The sequence below is a fragment of the Vidua chalybeata genome, chromosome 4 (assembly GCF_026979565.1).
Source record: "Vidua chalybeata isolate OUT-0048 chromosome 4, bVidCha1 merged haplotype, whole genome shotgun sequence".
Taxonomy (NCBI): Eukaryota; Metazoa; Chordata; class Aves; order Passeriformes; family Viduidae; genus Vidua; species Vidua chalybeata.
Window position 1 is genome coordinate 29,074,514 of NC_071533.1, and position 12,401 is coordinate 29,086,914.

Consider the following 12,401-nt stretch of genomic DNA (forward strand, 5'->3'; position numbering starts at 1 on the left):
TCACCCACAAACTCTGAAGAAAAGTTAAGCTACAACGCAAAACATTAAAACCAACTCAGTTTTCTGGAAATAAACTTTTATTTTCTGTTCCTCCTATGCAAGAAATGCAAGGCATTTACTTCTGTCTCTTAGTTTCTCTGTAGAAAGTATCAGCTACTGGCCATGCAAAGTATCTGAAAATGGTGAAGAATCACTTTACTCCAGACCAAAGCAAGGAACAAGAAAGTCCTTGCAGAGAAACAAAACATTACTAACAACTACTCTCTGATTTTTAGATTTTTTTGCCTTGCAGCTGAATGGTTCATCTCCTGTCTAGCATTAGCCTATTCACAGAGAAAATCAGCATTCATATACTCACACAAGAATGCTTCTTAATAATATTTCATTGTATGTCAAGTAATATAAGAGAGACATGCCAGCTTATATGAACTTCCATTGCCTGTTTGTCTCTGCATCTTCCCAGGCATGCAGCTGCACAGTCATTGTATTCAGAGAGCAGGGGGCTTGTATAGTATGACTATTTTTCTTTCCCTCAGTTTCCAGCAGATGAAAATTTATATTAGCTCAGGAAAAAAAAAAAAAAATTAAAATGGCAAAATTCCAGTATGTCTGATTTCACATTTGGTAGATAGGCTTTGTGTAACTCAGACTGTGGGATTTGGGATTTTCCCATATCACAGGTAACCTATTCCTCATTGTCAGTAGCTCAGTGATTAGTCTATCAGGAGGACAAAGTAGAAGGTTTTATGAAAGCAGAGAGAGGTGTGACTTTGGAAAGGCAATATAATGGTGAATACTAAGGGAGATGTTATGAAAACAGAGAACACTGTGTAGGTATTAATAAGCAAGTGCTTCTCTAGGGGATCTCCACAGATTGCATCATAATTAGCTAGGAAGAAACCTGGTATTTGACCCAGTGTGCAGCACTGCTGTTGTGGCCTACTAAATTTTCCCTGCAGGTGAACAATCAACATTATTTTTTTTTTACAAATCTGAAACAATTAAATTAATAAATTCAGGTTTTCAGAGATGACTTTTGAGGGGATAGTGTTAGAAAACATGGATGTTTTTCACTATTGATTCTGATGTGACACAGATACAGAGAAGTAGCTTTGGCTCTATTTTCCCAAATGCCATGTTTGCTATAATCACAGTTTTTTAACCAGAACAGCAGAGTAATGCTGATAACCTAATTTTCACTAAAAAATGTGTTATGTAGTTCTTGGACAAATCTCCCCCTTGACCGTGGAGTACAACTTGTAATTAGAAAAGGAGGACTGAGCCTTTATATGTCTACTGCTACTCAGCCTCTAGGGATATATTTTTGTTAAATATCCTCCAGCTGTATTCTTAAGGTAAGGGATTTGCTACGGTCTCTGGCAAAGATGGCTTAGCAAATCTGAAAGAAATCTATAAGAGACAGAAAAAGTTTCTATCCTGCAAATCTAGCAGTGTGTGGAGAAGGAAGGAGGTCTTGTCTTGTTTCTGCTAGAAGGAAAGATTTTTTCCTAAGTTGTCAGTTGCTTTCCTCCTCCCCAAAGACACAGTTTGAAGGATTTACAGCACAAGTCCAGGGTTCAGCTCTGTGTCTTTAAAGCACAAAGAGAATAGGTGAGCACCTAAAGAGGACATAGGCAAGTTCTCAGATAGTGGAATGGCAATTGAGTGCTTTGGGCACATAATCTTAAAAAAAAAACCCAAAACCCACCCTCACAAGCAATAGAATAGAGTACAATTGTTTCTAGATGACTATCTGTTAAAAGCTATTTTTTAAATCATACTTTCAGCTTCATATATTCTCTGTGCTAATTTATGGTGCCCCAGTTCATTCTTGCCCTCGTGCTGCTCCCTCTCCTGTGCCAGAGTAAGGATTTATGTGGTGGCAGGTGAAGCAGATCAAAAACCTGATCCATGTTAAATTTAAGCACAAAAAAGGGGTGGTTAATCGTGGAACTGATCTCATTTATTAAACAGCTATATAGATCAGGGAAGATGGAAATGTAGGGAGGAACAGAATGGGTGGAGGAAGGAAGATTACTTCTTTTGCTAGCAGTGCTGACCTGTGACATTTTACAGTGCATGAGAAATTACAGACTGTGAGTGGACTGACTTTTGGAGCACAGTGGATTAACGTATTTTCAAAATTACTGTCAGGCCCTTACAATGGATCATAGATAACCAAATCTGGTTTTAAAGAGCGAAAGTAATTTTATTAAAGGGGCAGTGAACTTATTTTGGTTTGTCTCATAAATCACTAACTTATAATAGTCATAGGTAAATCCCTTCAACTAAATCCTGTTATATAACTTTTCAAACAAATTTTCCTTTATTTAAAGAGTTGTCTTGAAACAGTTAAATCAATACATACCAATTATGATAGATTATGAAATTTTCAACTTTTTTTTTTGTTCATCAAAGTACAAACACTTAAAGGTAATGTAGTAATTTCCAATCTACATACATATTTGCATTAGTTACCAGTCCAGCCAAGTCTGGATTCTATCCATGTAAATGCAACATTTATCTGTCCTGTACTAATGATTTTAGGATGGTACTACATTGAAAATTGTGTGTTGCAGCAAAATATTTGTAAAATTATATCTCAAAAAAAGCTTGGGGACTATCTTTTAACATTAAGGGATGAATGTGGCTTATACCATTCAGATGAAATACAATTTAGGTAGAAGTAACCAAATGTTTTTTCATAGGCATTTAGAGTGCTTTCCTTTCTTAATGTGAAGGTTTTAAGGTTTGTGTAGAGAAAATTCTGAAGTACCTTTCTGAAGATTTAAAGCAAACTTTCTTTTTTCCTGTTGCTCAGAGAAGGTAAGGGATGATGGCTGTAGTAAAGCATATAGCATGACTTGGAAAATGCCTGTATTTCGATTTGTTCTTAAATGGGAAATATTTATCTTCTCATACCTTTCCTGGAAATCAGATCTCTTGCTAATAAGCAAATGTGGTATAGGTTTGTTTTACTGAGGTGGTGCCTAGATCAAATCTAAGAAAAAATCTGTGTTAAATGGGGCAGTTCAGAGGTCACTTAATTTACAGTGAGCATTCTGGTTTGTTGACAGTAACTTGGGTTTCTTTAAATGAAACTATTTCTATCTTAGGGATTTTCTCTTTGTAGTGCACCTGTGACTAGTAATTGGAGAGCGTAATTTAGTTCTTTGCATAGAGTACACTCCTTTATGGACAAATGGATAAAATACATAACATGAAAAAATGGCATAGAAATCTACTGTAACAGAGCTCTTCTAAAAGCTATCTGGTTTACCTTTGTAGATACACTTGGTCATTTTTTGTCTGCAACAGAAAACATATTTCTGATGCTGCAGAGATGCCCTGGGTCACAGAAAGCAGAAACTTTCTGGAATTTCATTAGAAAGCCCATTTTTTTTCTGTGGAGTAAAACTTGTGACCAAAAGTACAATCATAAATGTTGTTGTGTTCTCTAACTACTGTAAATACAAAGTTAATTATAATTATTAGTAACTTCACTAGAGGTACTGCACAATTGTATCAATGACACAACATTCAAGACCAGCAAGTGCTGGTAGTGAAATCTCATGTTGCCTTTACTACTTGCAATTATGCTGTCAGTCAGTTGTGTTTGGGTTCACGTGTTATGCCTCCAACTCTTACACTTGGGTGAAGTATTTCTCAGTAGCTTAGAATGCCTCCAGAACAAAGAGGGTGAGTAGGAGGATTAGTGTGAGCTTGTGATAAGCCATCTTTACACTTCCATCTCTTCTAACTCTGTGTGATAGAACAGCGTATCAAATGATTAAGAGATAGGGATGTAAAAGGATGGCTATCTTGGATTCAAAGTAATTATCACAGCAAAAATAATTATGGAGTGGTTTTAAAATGCTTAGAGCAGCAATAGAAAGAAGCAAAATAGATTCAATCGGCATCTGCAAGAGACAGTGCTTCAGAGGCTCACTCCTTAATGATCTGCTTATGAGGAGAGGTTTCACACAAAGGGCATCTTTCTTCTGTGTGCTGGCTGATGATTCCCGTGCTTCTGAAACAAAACAATTTAAACAGAAGTATCCTCTCAGTTTCTCCTAAAGTCCACTAGACAATTCTACCAAACTCCTAAGCTGGCTTCTGCTCTGCTGTCCTAGACAGCAGCCAAATGCCATCCATCTCCGCACCCAGGCTCAATAGCAGCACTTGGAAGCCACTTCCTCAATTTATGTAAAGAAATATCAGATCTAATGTTGAAAAACAGCTCTCCAAAGAGAGACATGCATTCTCAGACATCTAGGCAATAGATTCTGGATTCAGACTGTGGGAGTATGATGTTACTAGCTCTGCTGAGCACCAAGCACCTCTGCCATAGCATTTTCAATAAAGAATTATATGGCCTTAGTATTTCATCTTGCAGTTCCAAAACCAATAAACAACAGCATGCGAGGGAGGAATTATAGTCCCTAGAAATGGCAGTACTCCCTGCTCCTTAAAGTTTAGATTTAGTTTCCATGTGTGCCAAGATATAGTACAAGAACCAATGATTCTTCCAGTCTTCCTAAGTGGAGGAGTGGAGGAACCTCAGTTATGTTAGATCAGTTTTATTTCTTAGTGGATTTTTGGATGACAGTTTTATCCTGGGCTGGGAAACCTAAACTCTGGCATACCTAGGTGTGAGTTAGTTTGTGTGAATTTAGTTAGTTATAAATCTCAGTAAATTATCCTTTAATTACATAGAGGTTTGGAAAGAATGCTTCCTGAGCTCAGAGACAACACTGTTACACTTGGTAGATTATACTATACATTTATTTAAATGAGCTGTTACCCTAATAGGCCAGCATCTATTCATATTTTGAGTCTTTAGTAAAACCATAAGAACACTTACAGTCTAATTAATTTATCTGAAGCCTTAAAAAAAACCAAAACAAAACCATAGTGGCATATTGAACTACCTTAACTATTCAACACAGCAGTCTATCACAGTTACAGTGAGGTGTTTAAAAATAAGAACTATATGGTATCACAGAAAGGTATGTGTTGGAAGAGACCCTAAAGATTATCCAGTTCCAGCCTCTTGCCATGGGTATGGATGCCACCCACTAGACCAGGTGGATCAAAGCTACATCCAACTTAGTCTTGAACGCTTCCATGGAAGGAACATCCGGAGCTGAGAGGAACCTGTTGCAGTGCCTTACCACCCTCTGAATATGGAATTTTTCCTAACATCTCATCTAAAGCTCTTTTTTAGTTTAAAACCATTACCACTTGTCCTATCACTATGCATCCATACAAAAAGTCCCTCTCGCTCTTTCTTATGAGCCTACTTCAAGTGTCACAGAATTGACAGGGTTGGAAGGGGCCTCTGGAAGGGGCCTTCATGTAGTCCAACTCTCTTGCCAAGGCAGATTCACCTTCAGCAGATGACACAGGAACTCCTCCAGATAGGTTTTGAAGGTTTCCAGAGATGGAGACTCCATGACCTGTTCCAGTGCTCTGCCACCTTCAACATAAAGAATTTCTTCCTCATGCTGAGGTGAAACTTCTTGTGTTTTAGTTTATGCCCATTGCTCCTTGTCCTGTAGCTGTGCACCACTGAAAAGAGTCTGGCACCATCCCCTTGGCACCCACCTTTAATAGATTTGTATGTATTATTTGTTTGTATTCATGAGATTTTCTCCCAGTCTTTTCTCCTCTGGACTAAAAAGGCCCAGCTCCTGCAGTCTCTCCCCATGAGAGATGCTCCCAAGTACTGGAAGGCCACAACAAGGTCTCCCCAGAGCCTTCTCTTCTCCAGGCTGAACAACCTCAACTTCTCTTCAGAGGAGAGGTGCTCCAGGCCACTGATCCCCTTGCAGCTTGTATCATTAGGGAACTACCACTAATTTTCATTTGTAAGATCGGGATAGATTTAAAATGGTACTTCTGGCTTGCGGGGTTTCCATGTAGGCAGGCAGAGATGGCAGGAAGCTTTCTTAATTGCGGGGTTATAATTTCTAAAGTCGGGCTCTATTCCCCGCACCGTGTCCCGGCGGGCGCCCGCCCGGCAAGGGCCGCCTCGGCCCGGGCCTCCCCCGGCAGGTCGCGGCTCCTCCCCGCCGCTCTGACTCACGGCCCGGCCCCACTTACACAAACTCGGCGGCCGGTGCCGAGCTGGGGCCGCCCGCTGTGAGGGAGCGGGAGGTGGAGGGGCGCGGGGTAAGATGCCCGCCTGAGGGGACAGAGCCTTCGGAGCGGGCGGGCGTGAGGGCGCTCCCGTCCGAGGGATTAACGACGGCCCAGCTGTCCCGTCGCGGACGGCGATTTACCTGAGTGGCCACCTCCCTCCCTCCCTCTTTCCTTTCTTCCTTCCTTCCTTCCCAGAGCCGGTGGTTTCGGCGGAGAGGGAGTGGAACCCGCCTGGCCCCTCCCCGGAGAAACTTTCCGCGCCACCCGCGCCAGGTAGGGGCTGGTCCCGCTGGGGCGGGAGCCGTGAGGCGGCGGCGGCCCTGGGACGGGCCCGCACAGAGTTTCGGGGGTGTCGCGCCGCCGCTCGGCCTCGTCGGCAGGCGGGGCGGGCTGTCAGGCCGGTGTCACCCCCGGCCGAGCAGCTGCCGTCTGCCGCAGGGCCGCCGCGGGCTGAGGGCAGTATATAGGTCAGTGGAAGTAATGCCCGCCTAATCCCCTTTATCTTTTTGGCTCGGCTTTTCCCTTACGGGTTTGTAGGGCGACCCTTGGGCAGCGTTGGTCGCAAACTTCTGGGAGAGAGAGGACCCAGGCTTCGCGCAGGGCTGTGTGAGCGGACAAGTGCCGAGGTGAGAGCATGGGATACGCGCTTTTATTTTCCAGAAGACTTTTCCTCCCGAGTGTGACGCCTGACGGAGTGCCAGGTATTCCTGCGTGGCGCTGTCACTCGCGTGGCCCTGTGTCTGTGTGCTGAGTTTGGGTTCGGACTTCTGTTTCAACAGGTTGATTAACATTGATTATTTCTTTCTCCTTGCGACACTCACCGAATCTCGGAAGGCTATTTTAGCGTTTGCTTTGGATGCCAAAGGAAAGTAGAGAGAGGTCTCGGCAACTTCGGGCCCGGGGTAACGGGAGAAGGCAGTGTGCCCTGACAAAGTGATTAATGTGTTGCTTTTTCTGATCTTTGAGGAACTATTAGCTAGGTCATGTGAACCTTTCTGTTGCACAAGGGTCTTGGTAGAAACTCGGCATGGTTGAATTGCTCCATGTGGACGAATACATAGGTGCTGGAGGTGCCCACTGTCTGCTTGGACGTCATTCATAAGGCCAGCCTGCCAGTATAGGAGTTTGCCAGGTTGGGGCATGTGGTTCCTTGTACCTGAGAAAGGCTAAGGCATACTAGATGGTATTTGGAGATTTTTATTTCAGTTTGATTTTTCTCTTCCCTGGGCTATTTGATTGGTTTTGTGATTAGCATTAGCATGTCTCATACAATGACGACAAGAAGAAAAAAATGCGTAAAACTGATTGTGTAATTTTGTATACCACCCTATTACTTGTGATTGAACTGAATGAGATGTCAGAATCTCCCAGTGCCCTCTCTGCCTAGGTATTTTGTGTTGATCAATGTGAAACTGATGCTGTGCAAGAGTTTATAGTTGCATTTTCTTTTAGTACAACAGTGTTTTTATTCTCTCGTATAGCAGTAAGAAGGATCTACGGCCTCATCTTAGTGGGGAAGCATGAGGTCTTAGTTTTGTTTTCATTTTCAGAGAGAAGAGGTAGTGATAATCAATTATCCATTCAAAGAGATCTCTCATACACCAATAAGGTAGTAGTGTTAGGTCATGCAGTATAAACCCATGTCTCTGCCCCGTTGCTGGTTTTCTATCATAATTTCTAGAAGTAAACATTTTAGAAAAAATGTTGATTGGAAGGGTTTGTAATACCTGAAGGAATGACGTCAAATTAGGTTTTCACATTATCTGTGGTACTTTACTACTGCTGGGGTATGTGTGTACAAGAGTCCACCTGATCTGAAACTAATCTAAGAATTAGGACCTAATGCTGTAATTTGTTTCTTTCTTTCTGGGTCTGCTTTAATGAACATGGAAAGTCAAAGGGAGAAAGAAAAGACAGAAAAACTTACAATCCATAAGGTGAGGTATAAATAATTGCAGAGAGCAAGATTGTACCAGTGAGATACTGATGTGAGGATAGCACTGGTGAAACTCATGGAACATCCAGATGTCTTTTCCTCTTATCTGTCTCAATCAAAACAAATGTTTTGAATTGACTTCCACTAACAGCTGTTTTAATCTGTTTATTTGCCCATGGTGATTGACAATATGTGCTTTGAAAAAGAAGTGAATCCTATTAGATTGATGAAAAATGTGTGGACAAAGCCTGTGGAAGAAACTTCGCTTAATGTACATAGTTTCCTTTTTTTCTTCTGTAAACTTTACTGTGTCTAAACTATATGGTGGTGCTGGTAAAAACTGGATTGTCCTCTGTAAGGGTTTTGGCTTTAAGTTGTTTTCATGTTTTTCATTCTAAATGGAATACAAACCTTCATAGAATCTGAAGTCAAGAGAAACATAATTGGAGAAACTTCTGCTAATGTGGTTTTATTTCATCCTGGCATGAAACTGAGTTTTGGAAATCTATAGCTATGTTTTCTCTTCAAAAAGATTATAATGATGCATTGATGCCTGCCAAGCTTAAGTCTTCAGATATACAGACTCTCAGTACCATTTGAAGTATCAATTTCTCTGTTAAACTGTACATTGAAGGATTATTAAGATTACTTTGATATACATAGTTTTAAGATGTCTTTTTAACAAAGAATTTATTCACAAATGCTGCTGTTCCTCCCTTGCATATCTTTATTTGTTATATATAGATGCTGCTTTTTGATGCCTGCAGAGGACTTCATTGCAAAAGATCTCCAAATTTTAATTAGTCTGATGGGAATCTTGTTTAGCTCTATAATGTTTGAGTAGCATACTTCATACTTGACTTTTTAAAGATGCAGTTCTCCACATCCTGATCTGATGTTACTGTGAGCAGTAGTTTCCCTCAGACATGAGAGAGATGTGTTCTCTCTCTCTCTTTTTCCTATGGCATATTTAGTGTAGTTGGTATGTTTGGTGATACGTTGTGGTGTTTGTTATGTGCTACTGAGAACAAGGCTTTTTTGACCTCTTCTTCCAGTAATCCTTTTTGGTAACAATTTTATAACTATATTTTGGTTTGCAGACAAACTCTCAGACTCTTCTACTCAGACATGCTGGCTTGGCATTGTTACCTTACTTAAGGTCTCTTCTCAGTCTAATGGGATAGGTCAGTTTTATACTGAATAGCTGCCCTCCCAACAAAAAGGCCATGTGCTGTATCTGCATTAGAATAAGCACCAGGAAAGGGGGCATCAAGGAAGGCTCTTAGCAGAATAGTTAGTGCTTTTGGGTATGTTTCAGGTAATGCAGTACACAACAGCAGATGCCTATACTTTTGGTATGTTATGGTTGCACTTCTAATGCTCTGATAGTATTGAGTAAGAACCTTGGGGTGCTTCCAGAAGAGACCACAAAGATCTGCACTAGTCAAAAGTTGACCTAGAAATTCTGATTTTTTTTTCAGTCCTTTTTGCAATACAGTATAGTGGCCAAATAAAGACTTGTAAGCAGATGCTGGTATGGCTGCTCTGTAAGAATGTCTGTACCTTTAAAACCTTATGCAAACAGCTTACAAGAAACAGTGCCTTTTCCTGAGCTTATTAATTTTTTTGGAAGGTAGAGTTAGGACTTCTTTGTGTTATGGATAGCAGGTCAAATAGACCTGGATCAAGTTGCTGAGGTTGCACCTCAAGTCCTGGGTCCTGTTCTGGGCCCCTCACAAGAAGGACGTTGAGGTTCTAGAGCATGTCCAGAGGAGGACAGTGAAGCGAGTGAAGAGTTTAGCGACTGAGTCCTGTGAGGCGTGGCTGAGGGATCTTGGGGGTGTGTAGCCTGGAGAAAAGGAGGCTCAAGGGAGACCTTACCACTTTCTACAATTGCCTGAGAGGTGCTTGTAACCCGGTGGGTGTTGGTCTCTTCTGCCAGGCAACCAACAACAGAGGAAATGGCCTCAAGCTATGCCAGGGGAGATTCAGGCTGGACATTAGGAATAATTTCTTTACTGAAGAGGTGGTTAAGCACTGGCATGGTCTTCCTAGGGAAGGGGTGGAGTCACCATCCCTGGGAGTGTTCAGGAAATGACTGGATGTGGCACTTGGTACTATGGTTTAGTTGACATGGTGGTGGTGTTCAGTCACAGGCTGGACTTGCTGATCTTGGAGGTCTTTTCCAGCCTTAATAATTCTGTGATTCTAGTGAATTAAAAGAACAGTTTTGAATTCACTTGTGAATGTGTACAATAAGTGCTTCTGGCTTAATATCACTCCATTGTAATACATGTGTACACATACCAGTACATTTTAAGGAGTCAGCTTTAACTGTGGAAGTGCTGTGATGGTAAGGAAGCATTCACCAGCTGAAGTTAGCATTATGAACACTGAGGAGCTTTGGGAATCCATCTTCCCTTACTGTCTGTTGTAGGCCTTGATCATAAGACTTCCTATTAGTACAGGGAGGTATCTCTCGGTCAAGGACTTAGTGATGGTATGATAAGAATACTTTGCATGTTAAACCATGTGGCCAAAAAAAATCTTGTCTAAGGTGATCCTGAAGGGCATGTCCAGATGAGGCAATTCCATGTGGAATTGAAACAGAGCAGGTAAAATAAAAGCTTCTGAGAGTCTTGATACAGGCTCAAGGCATATAAAGACATAATCTAAGAATGTGTTACCTATGATATCAAGTGAGATTACATTTAATTAGCAGAGGAAAGTTTGGAAACATGACACAAGCATAGCTATCTGCATGCAGGAGGCCCAGCATGTAGTTGGGACTTTGACTCAGATTATCTCTGAACCAAATGTAGCACCTTTTCCTAGGAGCTGGAAAATTTCCCCTGAAATTTATTCTGTTTCAAACTGTGGTGGCTTGCCATGGGTTGTGAGTTACTGAGAAATCAATGACTTCTTTATCTTTTTCCTTTCCTTTAAAAAAAGGTCATATTTTGATGCAGTACTGAATTGCCTATGCATACAGTAATGTTACATCATGACAGTTAATTCTGATCTAAACATAATGAGCATGGTGTTATCTACTTTTTGTGTGAAAACGTACATAGCATAGCTAGATTAGTGCTAAAAGTATGAGGCAATTTTTTATAATGTAGTTTTTGCCATTTAGCTTTAGAAGCAAATGTTCTCTCTCCTTGTACCTCTACTGTAGTCTCCAAGCATATGACAGACACAGTTTTGTTTATTTAAAACATTTGCATGCCTTAGAAGAACTTGTCTTTTTTTTTAAGAAAGGAAAGCTGTGTAGTAATAAAAACGCACTAGATTCTTTGTGTCAGTAACTATTACTGAAATACAGTTGTGCCCTTTATCCTTCTGATTCTAGCTCATTTTTGCAAGTTGCCTGTATTGTACATTGGTGAAGGGTAGGGTGGAAATCTTTTTTCTTTCTGTGGAAATTTTTATATAGAAGGACTATTCTAGCAACACAAATAGAGTTTGCCTGCAGAACTGATCAAATTATGCCCTTGAACAAGTTCACAATTGGAAGGATTTCCTAGAGCATGTGATACAAATAAAAGTTTTAAAGTACTGACAGTCTTTATATTCCAGTAAACCTCTGGATTGTAACTTAAATGTAGCTGTTGGCTAACAGTTGAAGAGTTAAACAGCAGAAGAATCAATCCCTCAATCCCACCTGAATTCACAAAATCTTTTGTAAAACCTCAGATACCCCTGAGCAGGAGAGAAGAGAATATAATACTTTTGAGTTAGTTTAATTAACAGTTAACAGTTAATATAATTGTAATAACTGAATTATTTTCAGATGTTTAGGTTTTTTACACACTAGTCAGAGAGCTATGGTAAAAAGTTGCTGTTGTGCAGCCAAGTCCAAGAAGTAGCATGGATTGTTGCTGAATTTTGTTAACTCATTTTGCTGTGGCAGGCTCCTGCCCTAACTCAGCAAACCTGAGAGGGAGAGATAACTTGGTTTTCTGCTTCATCACTGTACTGGCATTACACTGAGTAGTGCTTCTGTAGGCATGTATACCTTAAACATACAAGGGAAGAAGGAAGCCTGAGTGGGGAGGTATGCCTTTCATAATTCCAAGTGGAAGGTGGAACATCAGTAAGTTGCTTCACTGGACCCATGGCTCTAAGAAAACAGAGCTGTGCTGCTTCCTCTTTGCACATTTGTGGCATTTTTACACTTCACTCATACTATAACTGTGTTTTAGTTCAGTGTTATAAATTCTGTATTCCTGTAAGAAAACCTATGGAGGTCAAAAGTTTATCTCCCCTTTTGAGGACCTCATTGATTTTCAGTGCTGGATTTTGCAAGAAGTGCATGCCC

The 12,401-nt window shown here is 40.8% G+C and overlaps 1 protein-coding gene across 5 annotated transcripts in view; it reads left to right on the forward strand.

Annotated features, from left to right (window-relative positions):
* The first annotated feature begins 5,268 nt into the window (after nt 1-5,268).
* FHIP1A (FHF complex subunit HOOK interacting protein 1A) overlaps nt 5,269-12,401 on the forward strand; it is an 82,013-nt gene continuing 74,880 nt past the window's right edge. Inside the window, exons 1-2 of one of the 5 annotated variants that reach the window (XM_053941169.1) lie at nt 5,269-6,417; nt 6,682-6,770. The gene's annotated coding sequence lies outside the window, so the exon portion shown is untranslated. Of the gene's footprint in view, nt 6,418-6,464; nt 6,771-6,826; nt 6,846-8,038; nt 8,082-12,401 lie in introns of those variants that run through there. The other 4 variants (XM_053941170.1, XM_053941171.1, XM_053941174.1 and 1 more) reach the window with 4 other exon arrangements.